The following is a 15,883-nucleotide window of genomic DNA, read 5'->3' as shown; positions in this document are numbered from 1 at the left end:
AAGACACACCCACCCCATCACAGTCAACACATAGTAAGAATATAATGGAATATAACAGAATATATATAATACAAATATTATATTTCCCACACAACTTGTGTCATGGGAATATTTTGAAACAGAGGCAAACACCATGCTTTTTTGTATCCAGGTTTCATCTCTTTCCTACCCTCACTCCACTTTGTTAGGGAGTAGACGTCGGGTTTTATATTGAGTGTATCTTCATCAAGATACCGATAGAACATAATAGCAATCCTATTTACAAAAGCATGTGAGTCTGGTGTTCATATTTCACAACCTCTGCGGGATTTAGGACTTGCCTATACACAATCTAGCATAATAATTAGCAAAATAATAAGCCTACACTGGGCTACATTATTATATGTTAAACGTTTCTGATCAGTGATAGATCAGCGAACGAGACGAGCTTTACCACAGTCACTAATTTGCCCATCCATAAACCAATTAACCAAATAGGCCTAGTCTATAGGCTACAGATGGAGATTCAGTGATACAAAATCATATTGATTTAGACAAATCAGTGAAGTCACAGGCTTTTGTTCGGGATTAGGCCTAGATGCTCAACAACTGTGAGTGAAGAGTAAAGTAATCTACTTGGTAAACTACATGACATGCAATCAAAATGTTTTGATAAATGATCCAACTAACCAAGATGATCATGAGCAGCACTCACTTAAATGTAGCTAGCATTTCCCTAGCCTAATTGTAACCTAACCAATATCCAAACTGAGATTCAGTGAAAAGAAAATCTGACATTGATTGATTTATCAGGAGGAGTACCCATTCTTGTCTCAAAACGGCGCTGAAATTATCATCTAGTTGACCACACGCGGGTAGGATATTGCTTCATATGTATTACATAGAATGGATGATTTGGGAGTTCCAGTAAACAACAATTTGATAGATGCCTTCAATTGTATTAACCTACTTTATTCCAAAATGTCCGTCAATCAGTGATATTTATTCCCACAGTAATTCTTTATGGGACCCATCAAATTGTTGATAAGAAAACAGTGCATGCATGCTGGTGGGCTCTGCGAAGATGGGAGAAGTGACATGCCTTGCAAAGTTAAGAACTGGCAGGATGGTTAACTCGCGCTGCCTGGCGACCATCAAAGGTTTAAGAGCGTAGTGCGTGGCTACATTTCATACTAATCCCGCAGGCAGAAGTTTACCGAAATGATTTAGGCTACAATGGTCGTTAGGCGGAAATAAAAGTTTCGATTTACCGGGTGTTCTGTTTCAACAACAAATGCTGGATTGCTTTAAACAAGGTGTTAATCTCCTTCTGCATCTTGTATAAAGCAAAAGGATGACAGACAATAGGGTTTGTTCGTCAAGGTAGCCTATAAAAAAATCAAACTCAAACAATAAAAAATCAAACTCAAACAAAGGACACAGCACTCATTCATGCAGTCCATTCCAAAGGTCAATGTGGAAAATCAACAATATACTTTTCTAGTGTATTATTTTACTTTCCACAATACATTTGAAATTAAAGACAACAACTTGTCATGTTTAAAGGATTATGCTCCTGTTAAATTGACACTTGATACATTAGTCATGGACAGAGAGCAGGTAGATCGAATCGTGGGGAGTCGCCACATGTGTTATGCAAACAAACACACACACACACACAAGTTGGCACAACTGTAGGTCTACCTGAATTGCTTGCGGTTTCCAGACCTTTGAAGCACAAACTATTATTGTAGCGGTTGCCTGGCAGTGTCGGCAGTATCAGCTGCATCGCTTTCCCATGGGACTGCCAGAGACTTAGAGAGCAAGAAATAGAAGCAGGGAGATGCCGCGCTGCGCTCCACTCACACATTTGGCAAACCGCCCTTGTAGGCTAGCCTACTTCTCTCACCCTCGAGCTACTCTCCAATCCTCGCTAGACCTAATAAGTGAATTCAACAGACAACCAAGAACGTGACTGCGTTAATGGAACGCATGGCAAGAAGCAGTAAGGTTCGTTTTTTAAACATTTTGCAAAGATATGCGAAAGCTGAGTTTTCAGTCGTGATGCTGAGAGACATTGTTGTAAATCAACAACCTCGAGCGAGAGGAAATTGACTTTCGACGGACAAGCGCAAACTCTTCTCAGCTTCAAAGACTGATGGTTATTGCTACAGAGGTGAGTAGGCAAATCACGCCTTATTACTATGTTATTAATATGTTATATACAATGTTATACAACCTTACCTTTGTATGCTGAAATTGTAGGGGTATATTTTTGGTAACTATGTGGTACTATCTGAATGAGAAAATAATTAGCTTTTATTTTGTTTGAATTTCGACATAATTTCACAAAAGGGGAAATTACATGTTTTTGCATTCAAACCAAACACTGCGCTGTGTCCTGGCTTCTATGTGATGAAACTCTATCTTTAGGCTGCTTTATTAATCTATTCCTGAATGGTTATCGCATCACGTGGAATGGCATTGTGCATACGTTCTCCGGAGGTATGGGAGATATTTTAAATACATAAATTAATTCAAATTCATTTTACAGACTCCATTGCAGTCCCCTGAAATCCATATGTTATGAAAAACACCCAGTTGACATAAACCTTGCAAGCTAAGCCATATACTGTCAAATCAAGTTTCATTAATTGGCAGTAGGTTAAGATGAATAAATATCATGATTATTGGCCAGGCTTTGGCTGTGCTGCGCTATTCAAAGGAAGAAGACATCCATATCTCCAGTGTCTCCCTTGACAGCTCACAGAAAGGATTGGGGATTGAGCCATAACGCTTCTAACAGATATCATATCCCTACTGTCATGAATGGAGAATAGTGGTGGAGAGATAGGAAATAACCCCACTGCCATGAATGGAGAATAGTGGTGGAGAGATAGGAAATATCCCCACTGTCGTGAATGAAGACTGATAGAGTGGTAGAGAGAGGAGAAGGGATGTCTTTTGCCTGTCTCCTCTGTGAAAAGAAGATTTGACCTGAATGGAGAGTAGATAGAGGAGACAGAGGGGATTCAAACAGATATCACCCCTTTCATTAATGGGGAGTAGAGGTAGAGAGGGGAACGAGAGGAGAGGGGATGTTCGTCTTTTCACTTCTCTCTGTCTCCTCTGTGAAAAGAAGACTTGAATGACCTGCACTCTGATCACACTGAATTATTTCTCTTCTCCTGGCTATAAATAGTCTCATCCTGTCTGTGCTCTGAGCACCTCACAGCCCCTGGCCGGGGAATCTGTGCACTACAGGCAGGGCTAGGAATCTGTATAGACACACACACACGCACACGCACACACACACACACACACACACGCACACGCACACGCACACGCACACGCACACGCACACGCACACCACACACACACACACACACACACACACACACACACACACACACACACACACACACACACACACACACACACACACTGCAGTACAGTTCACTGTAGGAGCAGTCAACTGTGTCGGCTAGTATAGAGATGACCGTTCTTTAAAATAACATCGAAAACGTATGTCATATGTCATGACAGTTTGTCATGAACTGATATACGTTATGGTTCCTTAATAACCTAATCAAATCTACTGGAAAGTATCTTAGAGATTACTGATAGCATAGAGCTTTCTAAATGGCATTAAATTCACTTAAGCTCCAAAGCATGAGCTGGAAATATCAAGCCTCATTTCAGACCCACTTTCTGTATTAGGATTCAGTTCCCATAAAGACATTTAAAAGGCTGGCATATTACATCCCCTCTCACAGAGAAAATAGTATCCTTCCACCTTCTTCTAATGAGGAAAGCTACACGCCTTGATTATTCATCCGGATGTCAAATACCCCCCCCCCCCCCCAAATTACTATTTATATAAAGGGTGAGAGCCATTAATAATACTTTTTGAAGGATCCCCTTATTTCGGTCTCAGATAGAAAGGGGACAGATCTCTGCTTGTTTTGTTCCCTCTCCAGGTCAACATATCCCCCAGAGAGTAGCAGCAGCAGCGTCATCCCACAATGACCTTTGCTGCCACTGCTAGGTTGTGGTTGTTTGGTCCCTTGGGACAGGACAGAGGTGATCCGGATGGGTTCATAGAGTGCGTCCCAAATGCTCCCTACATAGTGCACAAATTTTGACCAGGGCCCATAGGGCATCTCGTCAAAAGTTGTGCATTGGACCCTAGTCAAAGGTGATACACTATATAGGGAGTAGGATGCCATTTGGGACGCAACCATGGTGGTTAGGTATGGGAGGGTTTCGGTGGCTGCCTTCCATTTAAAGGAAACAAGACTCCCCAGGGATCCCTGATGCATCTTATAGCGCTATGCTAATGGCTGCCAAGCATCTTCACAGAGCTGTGATGTTTTACACCAAGTCAGTGCTTTTATGTGGAGTGAAGTTACTTTAACTCTCCTCCTCTCAAGTTGTCTGTTTTTTTGGTTGACTATGTGCCCATGAGTTCCTTTGAAGGGTTCCAATAGAACTCTCTGGAAACCCAAATGAATTATATTTCAGGGGAAGGAGGAAGCTGATGTATGTGTAGTTCTATGCTTTGTGTAATTTCAGTTAGACCAGTATATGAGTGACTGAGAGTAAATGTGCATAGGCTGGATTGTTGTGTAATCACTTGAGTTCCATTTCAGTCATGGAAATATTTTATTGGTTGAAAGCATCAATTGCTTTTCATCTGATAATCCATCTGATGAGGGCCACTGAGTGTGAGGTGACCTTATTCTGTTGAGACCATTAGCAGGTAGCCTAGCGGTGAAGAGCGTTGGGTCAGTAACCAAAATGTTTCACCGAGCCGACTAGGTGAAAAATCTGTCGATGTGCCTTTGAGCAAATGCGCTTGTAAATTGCTCTGGATAAGAGTGTCTGCTAAATGACACTTTAAAAAAAACTATTGTTATTGGAAAGATTGCCTTATTGCTAGAATAATGTGACTGTATTCAGTAGCTTATAGTTTGATGTAAGGATGAATCTGTGAAATGACTTTTGCAGTTTTCTAATCATGGATCTTTGTCTGATCCTGACACTTTTACAGAAATATCCCTGAAACTTGTACTGCAATATCCGTAAAAGGTTTACAGCAACATCCTCATGATCAGGAAGAGCTGTGGTGTTTTGTGATAGAAGAAAGTGCATCCAGTCTTTCTCTCCTCCTCTCCTCCATAAAGGGCTTTCATATGGTGGCAACAAAGCAATAAAGGGAAAATGTGTCATATGTACTCATGCTGGAATACACTATATAACTTACAAAGAATGATTCATTCTTCAGAGTTAATGAAAGGGGCAAATACAGTTTCGTTCAGATCAGGACTCTATACTAGAATATGGAACTTGAGTGCAAGAGAAGGTGATGTTGAAATAGGGTTTCCCAAAGCAGTTTGATAACTGTGCGGCTTTCAATTTCCGCGCTCCCTTGGGAGCATGACATTTTGTTAATTCACACCAATTTATTCCCTTGCTCATACTCCAACCCCTTTTTAGCATGGGTAAAGGTTTTCCAAAATCACATGTAATGACTGAAATAATATGAGAGCAGAAAGAATACCAATAGAGCTGCAAGCAGCAGTAAAATGTGGTGCTGGCTTCAGAGTGGGCTGAAAGACAGTTGCTCTGCAGCATTATACATCCTCCCTCGTGTACATGTAACAATTGAAAACACTTTAGGTGCATGTTTCAAGTTGATAAAGCGAAGAACAGTGGAGTTATTAGGGTTTAATTGAGGACGCAAAATATATATTTTTTTTTACAAAGATGCCATGCAAATGTGTTCCTTATGATGAGCAAAACTGACAATCTGCTAATCTGCCAAGGCTGACCTCGTTACTCTGGTGTACGTTCTGGTATTACCTGGCCCTTAAATTGACCCCAAAACACTACGACAACCTTTACAACAGCTTTTCAAGTTTTGTGTTACACTCATGCTAACGTCAAACCATAGGGCAGAGCTAACATCTTTCATTATCCTGTCTAAGTGATATACACTGAGTGTACAGAACATTATGAACACCTGCTCTTCCCTGACATAGACCGACCAGGTGAATCCAGGCGAAAGCTTTCACCTGTTAAATCCACTTCATTCGGTGTAGTTGAAGGGGAAGATACAGGCTAAGGTACAGGCTAAGGAATGATTTTTAAGCCTTGAGACAATTGAGACATGGATTGGGCGCACCGGTTTGAGTCACCAGTTTGAGTGTGTCAAGAACTGCCATGCTGCAGGGTTTTTCACGCTCAACAGTTTCCTGTGTGTATCAAGAATGGTCCACCACCCAAAGGACATCCAGCCAGCTTGACACAACTGTGGGAAGCATTGGAGTCAACATGGGCCAGCATCCCTGTGGAACTCTTTCCACACCTTGTAGAGTCCATGCCCATGTAGCCGATGCGAAATGGCTAGCTAGTTAGCGGTGGTGCGTGCTGGTAGCGTTTCAATCGGTGACGTCACTCGCTCTGAGACCTTGAAGTAGGGGGTCCCCTTGCTCTGCAAGGGCCGCGGCTTTTGTGGAGCGATGGGTAACGATGCTTCGAGGGTGACTGTTGACGTGTGCAGAGCGTCCCTGGTTCGCGCCCAGGTCGGGGCGAGGGGACGGACGTAAAGTCTATACTGTTACACCCAGACGAATTGAGGCTGTTGTGAGGGTAAAAGGGAGTGCAACTCAGTATTAGGATGATGTTCCTAATGTTTTGTACACTCAGTGTACTTCGATATTGGAAACATTGCAATTGGGCATTGAGATATTGCAACGTGTGGAAGAATAATAATAAGAAAGAAGAATTCCATCAAAAACAATAGGTTTGCTTAAATATCGGAGTCAGTGCAGATAGAAAGATCAATTCACAGATACTAGGAAATGTAGATCATGATATCAGCAGTATAATCTGCTAATGTTATGGGTGAAGACCTCCTCCTCCTCCTCCTCCTCCGCAGTATAAAAATGCCTTCCATGTCAGTTAGGGAGATTATTAATCCCTCTTCATACTCTGATTAAACATATAATCTTATACTTAATGATGTGGAGCCAGCTACAAACGACAGTACAGTACAGTAAATCGTGCTCTGTAGCATCTATGTGTATGTTTATCCAACAATATGTTTGTTTGGACCACTAACTGAACTGAGGTAAGGTAAAGGTTACATTATGGCCAAGAACAGCAGAACACAGAACTGTGGATAAGCATCTAAACTGCAATTGTATCATGTTTCTTTTTGTCCTTTATGACCGGTTAACTCTTAAAGGACAACTACAACCACAAACTGGACTGGGAGATATGGTCGAGGCCAGGGCTATTCAACTCTTACCCTACGAGGTCCAGAGCTTGCTGCTTTTCTGTTCTACCTGATCATTCATTACACCCGCCAGGTCTAATTCAGTCCCTGATTAGAGGAGAGCAATGAAAAAAAGCAGTGGAACTGGCTTTGAGGTCTGGAGTTGAGTTTGATGGGTTGTTCTTGCCCGAAAAGCAGACTTCAAATCACTACTTTCGAGCAGTTTGTCTGAATTGTCAATGGTGAATCACACAGGTTTGTCTTTTTTTATTCCTTGTGTATTCTTTCCAGTAGAGCTTTGTACCAGGATCTAAACCAATAAGTCACTGGTAGTATTGCAGCAGCAGACAGCACCGGCTGCTCTCAAAGGACCCTTCATCCATTCTTCAAATCATAACAGCGAGAGTCACAATATTGATACAGCAAACACGTTCTGAACGGTTCAATTTTACCAATCGTTTCCAATTTCAGAGTGCTGATGATCCACCTCGGGGATAAATTGTGTGGTGATCAGCTGTGTGATGGATTGATGGTTGCAATCTTTGTCTCTCTGTCCATTCTGCGGATAGAACTATTGTCTGTAGGTTATCATCAGACAGCTCCAGACCTGGGTTCAAATACTATTGGAAAGTCATTTAAAATACTTTATCTGGGCTTGATTAAGCTTGCCTGGCGCACTGGAACCAACATAACAGTCCAATATAACAATGTGCAAACCCCACCCATCTGGCACTCCAGTCAGGCAGGCTAAAGCATACTTTATAAGTATTTGAAAGATTTAGAATAGTATTTGAACCCAGGTCTGGATCGCTCATACAGTGGGATTGAGATCACCATGTACTGTTGACAGTTATTGATCTGAGTGAGAGTTCTCCATCTGTCACGTTAATCTGTGCACCGTGGTAGATCTATAGACCTCTATAGGATACAGTCTTCTCAGCTCCAGATCTGATAAAAGTAGCTTCCGTTCCGCCTGAGAGTTATGACTCAAAGAGGTCATAGGTCAGCAGGGAATTTACTGTAGTTAAGTCTCTCTCCTCCTCCAAGCATTTGTTTTTGTGTTTCAAGTTTTAATGTCACGTGCACAAGAAATGCCTTTCTTGCAAGCTCTAAACCCAACAATGCAGTAATTAATAACAACGTAATACAACAAAAATAACATAAGGTAGAACAAAAACACAGGAGAAATAAGAACACAAGAAAGTAAGTAAGCAAACTATACAGGGACAGTCAGTTCCAGACCATATTTACAATGTGCAGTGATACTGGCGTGAAAGTGGTTGACTTATTCCACATTGTTGTGTTACAGCCTGAATTCAAAATGTATTAAATTAAATGTTTTTCTCAACCATGTACACACAATAGTGTGTACAAAGTGAAAACATGTTTTTAGACATTTTTGTAAATTGACAGTTTTCTTATATTGCTTTGGTACTATTTTCACAAGTTTGAGTTTGAGTTTAATTTTGTATTTTTACAGGGAGTCAACATTTCAATAAAAGTGCTGGTTTTAGCCAGCCGGCACATTTTCAACCGCAGTCCCTAGGCAGGTTATTAAAAACAATTACAATAATAATACAGACAATCAATGAGCAGTGAGCACACGCAGTGCAACATAGGACAAGCAACACATAGCATGCGGACAGAGAAACATATAGGAAGCAACACATAGCATGCAGACCATCGGTAAATAGCCCACCCAATTTACCTACCTCATCCCCATACTGTTTTTATTGATTTACTTTTCTGCTCTTTTGCACACCAGTATCTCTACCTGCACATGACCATCTGATCATTTATCACTCCAGTGTTAATCTGCAAAATTGTAATTATTTGCCTACCTCCTCATGCCTTTTGCACACAATGTATATATACTCTTTTTTTTCTACTGTGTTATTGACTTGTTTATTGTTACCTCCATGTGTAACTCTGTGTTGTTGTCTGTTCACACTGCTATGCTTTATCTTGGCCAGGTCGCAGTTGTAAATATAAAGGTATAAAGGTGATAAAGGTGATAAAGGTGAAATAAAAATAAATTTAAAAAAGACAGAGAAACATAGAAGCAACACATAGCATGCAGACAGAACAACATAGAACAAGCAACAAGTAGCATGCAGACAGAGAAACATAGGACAAGCAACACATAGCATGCAGACAGAGAAAACATAGAACAAGCAACAAGTAGCATGCAGACAGAGAAACATAGAACAAGCAACAAGTAGCATGCAGACAGAGAAACACAAAACAAGCAACAAGTAGCATGCAGACAGAGAAACATAGGACACGCAACAAGTAGCATGCAGACAGAGAAACATAGGACAAGCAACACATAGCATGCAGACAGAGAAACAAAAAACAAGCAACAAGTAGCATGCAGACAGAGAAACATAGGACAAGCAACAAGTAGCATGCAGACAGAGAAAACATAGGACAAGCAACAAGTAGCATGCAGACAGAGAAACATAGGACAAGCAACAAGTAGCATGCAGACAGAGAAACATAGGACAAGCAACAAGTAGCATGCAGACAGAGAAACATAGGACAAGCAACAAGTAGAATGCAGACAGAGAAACATAGGACAAGCAACACATAGCATGCAGACAGAGAAACATAGGACAAGCAACAAGTAGCATGCAGACAGAGTAACATAGGACAAGCAACAAGTAGCATGCAGACAGAGAAACATAGGACAAGCAACAAGTAGCATGCAGACAGAGAAACATAGGACAAGCAACAAGTAGCATGCAGACATAGAAACATAGGACAAGCAACAAGTAGCATGCAGACAGAGAAACATAGGACAAGCAACAAGTAGCATGCAGACATAGAAACATAGGACAAGCAACAAGTAGCATGCAGACAGAGAAACATAGGACAAGCAACAAGTAGCATGCAGACAGAGAAACATAGGACAAGCAACAAGTAGCATGCAGACAGAGAAACATAGGACAAGCAACAAGTAGCATGCAGACATAGAAACATAGGACACGCAACAAGTAGCATGCAGACAGAGAAACATAGGACACGCAACAAGTAGCATGCAGACAGAGAAACATAGGACAAGCAACAAAACAAAATACATAAAAGCAACAAAGTGTTTCCAAACCTCACAAGGTACAGACAACATGGAAAGCTGCAATACATAGCTAGGGATTATGTTCACAAAACTGATTGACCTTTAGCCATGTTTTCATGTTTTTGTGAAGGTGTGATACTGTCGGTGGTGCAGTTGTATGCGTCTGATGGCGGTGTGTTCCAGACATGGGAAACTCTCACAGAGAAAGCAGATTGACTAAAGGTGCTTTTCCTTAAGGGAACTATACAGTCACCTCTCATGGCAGACCTTGTGGATCTGCTGCCATATGTTTGGGTTTTCTGTTTAACAAAAATCCTGAGTGGAGGGGGAGCCAGGCCATTTAGGATCTTGAATACAAGACATGCGTCTGTGAAACTCATGCTCTCTGAGGATGTAACAGTGATGATGGCTGTTGGGCTTCCTATCAAGCACTTTGAGAGCCTTTTTGTAGACAGACTGTGTTAGTGTTGTACAGCAAGCTTGGGCCCAACTAGTCAAGCAATATGTTAGATTTGAAGTACAGGTTTGCTACCTCTCCAGTCAAACAATTTAGTATGAATTGGAAATGATCTAGGTTGAATTTGGTTATTTGAGTTACCCTTTCATCTGCTTTTTAAAAGAGAGGTTGGAATCAAGTATGATGCCAAGGTACTTAAAATTGGATACCACCCTAGAGCTTCTCCCCTGACACATAGACGTCTGACTCAGTAACATCAGATACCACCTGGAGCTTCTCCCCTGACACATAGACATCTGGCTCAGTAGCATCAGATACCACCTGGAGCTTCTCCCCTGACACATAGACATCTGGCTCTGTAGCATCAGATACTACCCTGGAGCTTCTCCCCTGACACATAGACATCTGGCTCAGTAGCATCAGATACCACCCTGGAGCTTCTCCCCTGACACATAGACATCTGGCTCAGTAGCATCAGATACCACCCTGGAGCTTCTCCCCTGACACATAGACATCTGGCACAGTAGCATCAGATACCACCCTGGAGCTTCTCCCCTGACACACAGACATCTGGCTCAGTAGCATCAGATACCACCTGGAGCTTCTCCCCTGACACATAGACATCTGGCTCAGTAGCATCAGATACCACCCTGGAGCTTCTCCCCTGACACATAGACATCTGGCTCAGTAGCATCAGATACCACCTGGAGCTTCTCCCCTGACACATAGACATCTGGCTCAGTAGCATCAGATACCACCCTGGAGCTTCTCCCCTGACACATAGACATCTGGCTCAGTAGCATCAGATACCACCCTGGAGCTTCTCCCCTGACACATAGACATCTGGCTCAGTAGCATCAGATACCACCCTGGAGCTTCTCCCCTGACACATAGACATCTGGCTCAGTAGCATCAGATACCACCCTGGAGCTTCTCCCCTGACACATAGACATCTGGCTCAGTAGCATCAGATACCACCCTGGAGCTTCTCCCCTGACACATAGACATCTGGCTCAGTAGCATCAGTTGCCCTCTTTGTGAAGAACATGCAGACAGTTTTTTTCACATCGTGATGCAGACATGAGTCACTGAGCCACTTTGTAACTTGGACGATTACCATAGTGAGTTCTTGTGCAGCTTGTTAGTTTGCTCTTTGCATGCACATACAGTACCCGTCAAAAGTTTGGACACATCTACTCATTCAAGGTTTTTTCTTTATTTTTTACTATTTTCTACATTGTAGAATAATAGTGAAGACATCAATACTATGAAATAACACAAACGGAATAATGTAGTAACCAAAAATTTGTTAAACAGCTTTGCACACTCGTGGCATTCTCTCAACCAGCTTCATGAGGTCACCTGGAATGCATTTCAATTAACAGGTGTGCCTTGTTAAAAATACATTTGTGGAATTTCTTTCCTTGTTAATGTGTTTGAGCCAGTCAGTTGTGTTGTGACAAGGTAGGGGTGGTATACAGAAGATAGCCCTATTTGGTAAAAGACCAAGTCCATACTATATGCAAGAACAGCTCAAATAAGCAAATAGAAACGACAGACCATCATTACTTCAAGCCATGAAGGTCAGTCAATGCGGAGATTTCTGAAAGTGCTATGAACTTTGAAAGTGCTATGATGAAACTGGCTCACATGGAAAGGAAGACCTAGTTACCTCTGCTGCAGAGGATAAGTTCATTAGAGTTAACTGCACCTCAGATTGCAGACCAAATAAATGCTTCATGGAGTTTAAGTAACAGGCACATCTCAAAGTCAACTGTTCAGAGAAGACTGTGAATCAGGCCATGGTCGAATTGCTACAAAGAAACGACTACTAAAGGACACCAATAATAAGAAGAGACTTGCTTGGGTCAAGAAACACGAGAAATGGACATTAGACCGGTGGAAATCTGGTCTGATGAGTCCAAATTTGAGGTTTTTGGTTCCTCTCTTTATGAGATGCGGTGGGAGTGAACGGATGATCTCAGCATGTGTGGTTCCCACCATGAAGCATGGAGGAGGAGGTGTGATGGTGTGGGGGGTGCTTTGCTGGTGACACTGTCAGTGATTTATTTTGAATTCAATGCAGACTTAACAAGCATGACTACCACTGCGTTCTGCAGCAATACACCATCCCATCTGATTTGCGCTTAATGGGACAATCTTTTTTTTTAACAGGACAATGACCCAAAACACACCTCCAGGCTGCGTAAGGCCTATTTGACCAAGAAGGAGAGTGATGGAGTGTTGCATCAGATGACCTGGCCTCCACAATCACCCGACCTCAACCCAATTGAGATGGTTTGGGATGAATTAGCCTGCAGAGTGAATGGAAAGCAGCCAACAAGGGCTGGGAACTCCTTCAAGACTGTTGGAAAATCATTCGGGGCGGCAGGGTATCCTAGTGGTTAGAGCGTTGGACTAGTAACCAGAAGGTTGCAAGTTCAAACCCCTGAGCTGACAAGGTACAAATCTGTTCTTCTGCCCCTGAACAGGCAGTTAACCCACTGTTACTCTTGCCTAGTTAAATAAAGGAAAAAATAAATTCCAGTTGAAGCTGGTTGAGAGATTGCCAAGAGTGTGCAAAGCTGTAATCAAGTCAAAGGTTGGCTACTTTGAAGATTTTATTGTTTAACACTTTTTTGGTGACTACATGATTCCATATGTTATCTCATAGTTTTTATGTCTTCACTGTTATTTTACAATGTATAAAATAGTCAATTTAAGAGAAACCCTTGACTGAGTAGGTGTGTCCAAACTTTTGAGTAGTATTGTATATCACTGTATCATCTACATATATTTGAACTTCCAACCCAGTACAGACAGAAGGCAGACCATTAATATACAGTCTGAACAGGAGGGGCCCCAGTATTGTCCCTTGGGGCACGCCCACATCATAGCTCATCGCTCACCCTGACACACTGGGTTCTGCCTTCAAGGTATGATTTCATCCATCTCAAGACATCGGGGCAAAAGTTGAACTCTGACAGTTTTGTGATGATATCCTCATCACAGTATCAAAAGCTTTCCTTAGGTCTAGAAATTCACCCCCAACAACGCCCCCTTTGTCCATCTTGGAATTAACATTTTCCAGAAGAAAGCAGTTGGACGTTTCTGTGGAGTGTTTAGCTCTGAAGCCAAACTGCATGGAGTGTAATGTGAAGGGGCTGTTGTTGAGGCTGGCAATCAGTTGCTCTGCTACACACTTTTCAGTAACCTTCAACACCACAGGTAATATACTAATGGGCCAGTAGTTACTCAGTAGTTACGTCAGCAGGGTCACCTGATTTAAAGATGGCTGTTATTATGGCCGACTTCCATACCCTTGGAAACACCCCCTGACCAATAGATGTGTTAGTGACCTTAGTAATGGGGGCAATGAGTGACTCTGTAGTTTTTAAGAAAGTCCAGCCCAAACACATCTTTGGCTTTAGTGTTCTTTAGTGAGTTAATCACCTTGTTCACCTCTGACTGAGAAACCTCCCTTATGATGAAGACAGGTTGAGTGTCATTCACTAGTGCTGAGCCCAAGACGCAAGTGGATGGGTTCTGTGTCAGTAACTTGACAGAATCAGGAAAGTAAGAATTGAAGGCTGTTGCTATTTGGACTGCATCCTATGTTAGACCGTCATTTACATCGAATCCAAGCTTGACATTGGTCTGAATTGACGTGGTCGCATGCCTCATCTATGGCCAGAAGGAGAGTGACACACTCATGGGGATGGCGATCGTACACCTTCCACCTCCATGCTGAAAGAAATCCTTAATAGGTTTGAGGAAAGGAGAGTATGGGAGCAGGTATAGGGTCACGAATCGGGGATGGGCCCGAACCATGCCTGAACCACCTCTGCATGGTGGAACATGACATTGTCCCAGACAATGACATACGGTGCCTTCAGAAGGTATTCATACCCCTTGACTTATTCCACATTTTGTTGTGTTACAGCCTGAATTCCAAATGGATATTATAATAATTTTTTCTCACCCATCTACACACAATACTCAATAATGACAAAGTGAAAACATGTTTTTAGTAACTTATGCAAATGTATGAACCTTAAATACAGATATATTTTATTTACATAAGTATTCACACCCCTGAGTCAATACTTTGTAGAAGCACTTTTGGCAGCGATTACAGCTGTGAGTCTTTCTGGGTATTTCTCTATGAGCTTTCCACACCTGGATTGTGCAACATTTGCCCATTATTATTTTCAAAAATCTTCAAGTTCTGTCAAATTGGTTGTTGAACATGGCTAGACAACCATTTTCAAGTGTTGCCATAGATTTTCAAGTAGATTTAAGTTAAAACTGTAACTCGGCCACTCAGGAACATTCACCGCCTTCTTGGTAAGCAGCTCCATTGTAGATTTGGCCATGTGTTTTTGGTAATTGTCCTGCTGAAAGGTGAATTAATCTCCCAGTGTCTGTTGGAAAGCAGACTGAACCAGGTTTTCCTCTAAGATTTTGCTTGTGCTTAGCTCCATTCTATTTATTTTTGTATCCTGAAAAACTCCCCAGTCCTTAACGATTACAAGCATACCCATAACATGATGCAGACACCACTATGCTTGAAAATATGGAGAGTGGTACTCAGTAATGTGTTGTATTGGATTTTCCCCAAACATAACACTTTTTTTGTTGTTGCAATATTACTTTAGTGCTTTGTTGCAAACAGGATGCATATTCTGTGCAGGCTTCCTTCTTTTCACTCTGTCAATTAGGTTAGTATTGTAGAGTAACTACAACGTTGTTGATCAACCCTCAGTTTTCTCCTATCACAGCCAGTAACCTCTCTAACTGTTTTAAAGTCACCATTGGCCTCATGGTGAAATACCTAAGCAGTTTCCTTCCTCTACGGCAACTGAGTTAGGAAGGACGCCTGTATCTTTGTAGTGACTGGGTGTATTTATACACCATCCAAACTGTAATTAATAACATCAGCAGCTCAAAAGGATATTCAATGTCTGCTGTTTTGTTTTTGTTTACCCATCTACCAATAGGTGCCCTTTGCGAGGTATTGGAAAACCTCCCTGGTCTTTGTGGTAAATCTATGTTTGAAATTCCCTGCTCGACTGACCTTACAGATATG

General features: G+C 41.8%; 1 protein-coding gene across 1 annotated transcript in view; it reads left to right on the top strand.

The window, feature by feature from the left end:
* The first annotated feature begins 1,647 nt into the window (after positions 1–1,647).
* LOC109867020 (carbohydrate sulfotransferase 8) overlaps positions 1,648–15,883 on the top strand; it is a 104,236-nt gene continuing 90,000 nt past the window's right edge. Inside the window, exon 1 of the mRNA XM_020455935.2 lies at positions 1,648–2,155. The gene's annotated coding sequence lies outside the window, so the exon portion shown is untranslated. The remainder of the gene's footprint in view (positions 2,156–15,883) is intronic.

The sequence above is a fragment of the Oncorhynchus kisutch genome, linkage group LG22 (genome assembly GCF_002021735.2).
Source record: "Oncorhynchus kisutch isolate 150728-3 linkage group LG22, Okis_V2, whole genome shotgun sequence".
NCBI classification, from domain to species: Eukaryota; Metazoa; Chordata; class Actinopteri; order Salmoniformes; family Salmonidae; genus Oncorhynchus; species Oncorhynchus kisutch.
This window is presented reverse-complemented; position numbering and strand designations above follow the sequence as displayed.